This window comes from Macaca fascicularis, chromosome 20, assembly GCF_037993035.2.
Source record: "Macaca fascicularis isolate 582-1 chromosome 20, T2T-MFA8v1.1".
In the NCBI taxonomy this organism is placed as follows: Eukaryota; Metazoa; Chordata; class Mammalia; order Primates; family Cercopithecidae; genus Macaca; species Macaca fascicularis.
In genome coordinates this window covers 40,986,512-40,992,511 of record NC_088394.1, presented here as the reverse complement: position 1 = coordinate 40,992,511, position 6,000 = coordinate 40,986,512, and positions in this window count along the sequence as shown.

The following is a 6,000-nucleotide window of genomic DNA, read 5'->3' as shown; positions in this document are numbered from 1 at the left end:
TGTTTGAGGAATCTGAGAAGGGATTTTTTTTGTCACATTGAGGTCTACAGTGACAGAGGAAATATCCTCAGATAAAAACCTAAAAGAACTTTCTGATAAATTGCTTTCTGATTTGTGAATTCATTTCACAGAGTAACACCTTTCTTTTAATGGAGCAATTTGGTAGCACTGTTTTTGGGGAATCTGGGAAGGGATATTTTGGATCACATTGAAGTCTATGGTGACAAAGGAAATATCCTCAAATACTAGAAAGAAGATTTTTTAGAAACTTCTTTGTGGTTAGTGAATTCATCTATCAGAGTTACACCTTCCTTTTCATGGAGCAGTTTGCTAACACTCTTTTCATGGAAAATCCAAAGGGATATTTGGGAGTGCATTGAGGCCTATGGTGAAAATGGAAATATCCTCAGATAAAAACTAGAAAGAAGTTATCTGAGAAACCAATTTGTGATGTGTGAATTCATCACACAGAGTTACTCTGCTCTTTTCTTTGAGCAGTTTACTAACCCTTTTTTCTTGGAATCTACAAAGGGATATTTCAGAGTGCATTTTAAGCTGATGGTGGCAAAGGAAATGCCCTCATATAAAAACTAGAAAGAAGCTTTCTGAGAAAGAATTTCGTGATGTGTTAATTCATCTGTGTCAGTTTTGTAGAACTGTTTTTGGGGAATCTGAGAAGGGATATTTTGGATCGTTTGAAGCCTATGGTGACAAAGGAAATATCCTCAGGAAAAAAAACACAAAGAACTTTCTGAGAAACTGCTTTGTGATGTGTGAATACATCTCACAGAGTTACACTGTTCTTTTCATTGAGCAGTTTGCCAACACTGTTTTCTTGGAATCTGCAATGGCATGTTTCACAAAGCATTGAAACTGATTGTGACAAAGGAAATATCCTCACAGAATAAACTAGAAAGAAACTCTCTGAGAAATGCTTTGTGATGTGTGAATTCATCTCACAGAGTTACAATGTTCTTTTCATTGAGCAGTATGCTAACACTGTTTTCTTGGAATCCGCAATGGGATATTTTGGAGCTCATTTTAAGCTAATGGTGACAAAGAAAATACCCTCATAGAAAAATTAGAAAGAAGCTTTCCGAGAAACCATTTTGTGATATGTTAACTTATTTCACAGAGTTACACGATTCTTTTCATGGATCAGTTTTTTAGCGCTGTTTTGGGGGTATCTGAGAAGGGTTATTTTTAATCGCATTGAGACCTATGGTGACAGAGGAAATATACTCAGATAAAAACCAAAAAGAGCTTTCTGAGAAATTGCTTTCTGATTTGTGAATATATCCCACAGAGTAACACCTTACTTTTCATGGAGCAATTTGGTAACATTGTTTTTGGGGAATCTGAAAAGGGATATTTTGGATCACATTGAAGACTATGGTGACAAAATAAATATCCTCAGATAAAACAAGAAAGAAGCTTTCTAAGAAACTCTTTGTGATGTGTGAATTCATCCCATGGAATTACAGCTTCCTTTTCATGGAGCAGTTTGCTAACACTGTTTTCGTGGAATATCCAAGGGGTTATTTGGGAGCACATTGAGGCCTGTGGTGATAAATGAAATATCCTCAGATAAAAATTATGATGAAACTTTCTGAGAAACTAGTTTGTGATGAGTGAATTCATCTCACAGAGTTACACTGTTCTTTCCATTGAGCAGTTTGCTAACACTGTTTTCGTGGAATCTGCATAGGGATAGTTCAGAGTGCATTGAGGCCTATAGTGAAAAAGGAAATATCCTCAGATAAAAAGTAGAAAAAGTTTCCAGAGAAACCACTTGTGATGTGCTAATTCATCTCAGAAAGATAAAATATTCTTTTCATGAAACAGTTTGGTAGCACTGTTTCTGGGGAATCTAAGAAGGGATATTTTGGATCACATTGAAGCCTATGGTGACCAAGGATACATCCTCAGATCAATACTAGAAAAAAGCTTTCTAAGTAAGTTCTTTGTGTTATGTGATTTCAACTCACAGAGCAACACCTTTCTTTCATGGAGTAGTTTGCTAACACAGTTTTTGTGGAATCTGTCATGGGATATTTTGGAGCACATTGAGGTCTATAATGAAAAAGGATATATCCTCAGATAAAAACCAGAAGGAAGTCTTCTGAGTAACTGTTTTGTGATCTGTGCATTCACCTCACAGAGTTACACTGTTCATTTCATTGAGCAATTTGCTAATGTTGTTTTCTTGTAATCCACAATGGGATATTTCAGAGTGCATTGAAGCTTACGGTGACAAAGGAGATATCCTCAGACAAAAACTAGAAAGAAGCTTTCCGAGAAACTGCTTTCTGATTTCTGAATTCATCTTACAGAATAACACCTTTCTTATCATGGAGCAATTTGGTAGCTATGTTTTTGGGGCATCTGAGAATGGAAATTTTGGATTGTCTTGAAGCCTATGGTGACAAAGAAAATATCCTCAGATATAAACTAGAAAGAAGCTTTCTGAGAAACTTATTTGTGATGTGTGAATTCGTCTCACAGAGATACACCTTTGTTTTCATGGAGCCGTTTGCTAACACTGTTTTTGTGGAATCTGCAAAGTGATATTTGGGAGTGCATTGAGGCCTGTATTAAAAAAAAGTCCTCAGATATTAAGTAGAAAGAAACTTTCTGAGAAACTACTTTATGATGTTTGAATTTAACTACAGAGTTACACTGTTCTTTTCTTTGAGCAGTTTGCTAACACTCTTTTCTTGATATCTGAAATGGGATATTTTGGAGCTCATTGAAGCTTAAGGTGACAAAGGAAATATCCTCAGATATTTTGGCATGCATTGAAGCCTATAGTGAAAAAGGAATTACCCTCAGAAAAAAACTAGAAAGAAGTTTCCTGAGAAATGGCTTTGTGCTGTGTTAATTCATCTCAAGGAGTTACATGATTCTTTTCATGGATCAGCATGGTAGCACTGTTTTTATGGAATCTGCAAAGGGATATTTGGGAGCTCCTAGAGACTTATGGTGAAAAAGGAAACCTCTTCAGATAAAAAATGGAGAGATGGCTTTGCAAAACAGTTTTGTGATGTGTGTATTCTTCTCATAGAGGTTGAACTTTTTGTTGATTGAGCAGTTCAGTGTCACTGTTTTTGTGGTATCTAAGAAGAAATATTTGGAAGCTCATTGAAGCCTATGGTGAAAAGGAAATATCCTCAGATTTAAACTAGAAAGAAACTTTCTGAGAAATTGTTTTGTGATATGTGAATTCATTTCACAGAGTTAAACCTTTCTTTTCATTGAGCAGATTGGTAACACTGTCTTTGTGGAATCTACAGAGGGATATTCGGGAGCCCATAGAGTCTAATGGCAAAAAAGGAAATATCTTCAACTAAAAACTGGAGAGAAGCTTTCTGAGGAATTCCTTTGTAATTTGTGCATTCATCTAATAGAGATAAACGTTTCTGCTGAGGGAGCACTTTCACATCACTGCTTTTGTGGTGTCTGAGAAGAGATACTATGGAGTGAATTGAAACCTAAGGCAGAAAAGGAAATATCCTCAGATAAAAACTAGAAAGAAGCTTCGTGAGAAACTGCTTTGTGAAGTGTGAATTTATCTCACAGAGATAAACCTTTCGATTCATTACAAAGTGTGGTAGCACTGTTTTTGTGGAATATGCAGAGGGATATTTGGGAGCGCATAAAGGTATAAGGTGAAAAAAGAAAATTCTTCAGGTAAAAACTGAAGAGAAGTTTTCTAAGAAACTCTTTTGTGATGTGAGCATTCATCTCATAGAGATAAACTTTTCTGTTGAGGGAGCACTTTGGCATCACTGTTTTTGTGGTATCTGAGAAAGAATATTTGGGAGCGCATTGAAGCCTATGGTAGAAAAGGAAATAGCCTCATATAAAATCCAGAAAGAAGCATTCTGAGACAATGCTGTGATGTGTTAATTCTTCTCACAGCATTACAAGATTCTTTTCATGGAGCAGTTCGGTAGCACTGTTTATGACGAATCTGAGAAGGAATATTTTGGATCACATTGAAGGTTATGGTGGCAAAGCAAATATCCTCAGATAAAAACTAGAAAGAAGTTTTCTGAGAAATTTCTTTGTGAAGTGTGAATTTGTCTCACAGAGATACACCTTCGTTTTCATGGTGCAGTTTACTAACACTGTTTTCTTTGAATCTGCAGTGGGATACTTCAGAGCACGTCAAAGCTTACAGTGACAAAGAAAATATTCTCAGACAAAAACTAGAAAGAAGCTTTCTGAGAAACTGCTTTGTGATTTGTGAATTCATCTCACAGAGTTACACCATTTTTTTCATAGATCAATTTGGTAGCAGTGTTTTTGGGGAATCTGAGAATGGGTATCTTGGATCACATTGAAACCTATGGCAACAAATGAAATATCCTCAGATTAAAAACAAGAGGGAAGCTTTCTGATAAACTTGCTTTTGATGTGGGAATTTGTCTTACAGAGTTACACCTTTCTGTTTATATAGCAGTTTGGTGAAACTCTTTTCGTGGAGTCTGCAAAGGGATATTTGGGAGGACATGAGGCCTATGGTGAGAAAGGAAATATCCTCAGATAAAAACTAGAACGAAGCATTCTGACAAACTGCTTTGTGATGTGTGAATTCATCTTACAGAGTTACACTGTTCTTTTCATTGAGAAGTTTGCTAACACTGTTTTCTTGGAATTTGCAATAGATTATTTCAGAGCCAATTGAAGCTTAGGATGACAAAGGAAATATCCTCCTATAAAAACTAGAAAGAAGATTTCTGAGAAACCGCTTTGTGATGTGTGAATTCATCTCAAAATTACACTATTCTTTTCATAGATCAGTTTGGTAGCAGTGTTTTTTTTGGAATCTGAGAAGGTATACATTGTATTGCATTGAAGACTATGGTGACAAAGGAAATATCCTCACAGAAAAAACTGGAAAGAAGCTTTCTGAGAAACTTCTTTGTGATGAGTAAATTCAACTCACAGGTTGCACCTTTTTTTTCATGGAGCAGTTTGCTAACACTGTTTTCCTGTAATCTAAAATACGATATTCTGGAGCACGTTGAGGCCTATAGTGTAAAAGGAAACATCCTCCAATAAAAACTAGAAAGAAGCTTTCTGAGAAACTTCCTTGTGTTGTGTGAATTCATCACACAGAGATATACTGTTCTTTTCAATGACCAGTTTGCTTACACTGTTTTCTTGGAATCTGCAATGGGATATGTCAGAGCACAGTGAAACTTAGGGTGACAAAGAAAATATCCTCAGACAAAAACTAGAAAGAAGCTTTCTGAGAAAGTGCTTTGGGATTTCTGAATTCATCTCACAGAGTTACACGATTCTATTCATGGCGCAGTTTGATAGCACTGCTTTTGGGGAATCTGAGAAGGGATATTTTGGATCACATTGAAGCCTATGGTGACAAAGGAAATATCCTCAGAAAGAAACTAGAAAGATGTTTTCTGAGAACATTCTTCATGATGTGTAAATTCCTCTCACAGTGTAACACCTTTCTTCTCATGGAACAGTTAGATAGTACTGTTTTGGGGGGATCTGAGAATGGATACTTCGGATTTCATTGAAGCATATGGTGACAAAGGAAATATCCTCAGATAAAAATTGCAAAGAAGCTTTCTGAGAAGCTGCTTTGTGATTTGTGAATTCATCTCACAGAGTTACATGATTCTGTTCATGGAGCAGTTTGGTAGCTGTTTTTGGGGAATCTGAGAAGGGATATTTTGGATTGCTTTGAAGACAATGGTGACAAAGGAAATAATCTCAGATAAAAACTAGAAAGAAGTCTTCTGAGCAACTGCTTTGTGACATGTGAATTCATCTCACAGTGCTGCTTCTTTGACCAGTTTGCTAACACTGTTCTCTTGGAATCTGCATTGGGATATTTTGGAGCACATTGAAGTTTGTGGTGACAAAGGAAATATCCACAGACAAAAACTAAAAAGAACCTTTCTGAGAAACTGCTTTGTGATGTGGGAATTCATCAAACAGATTTAATCTTTCTTTTCATGGAGAATT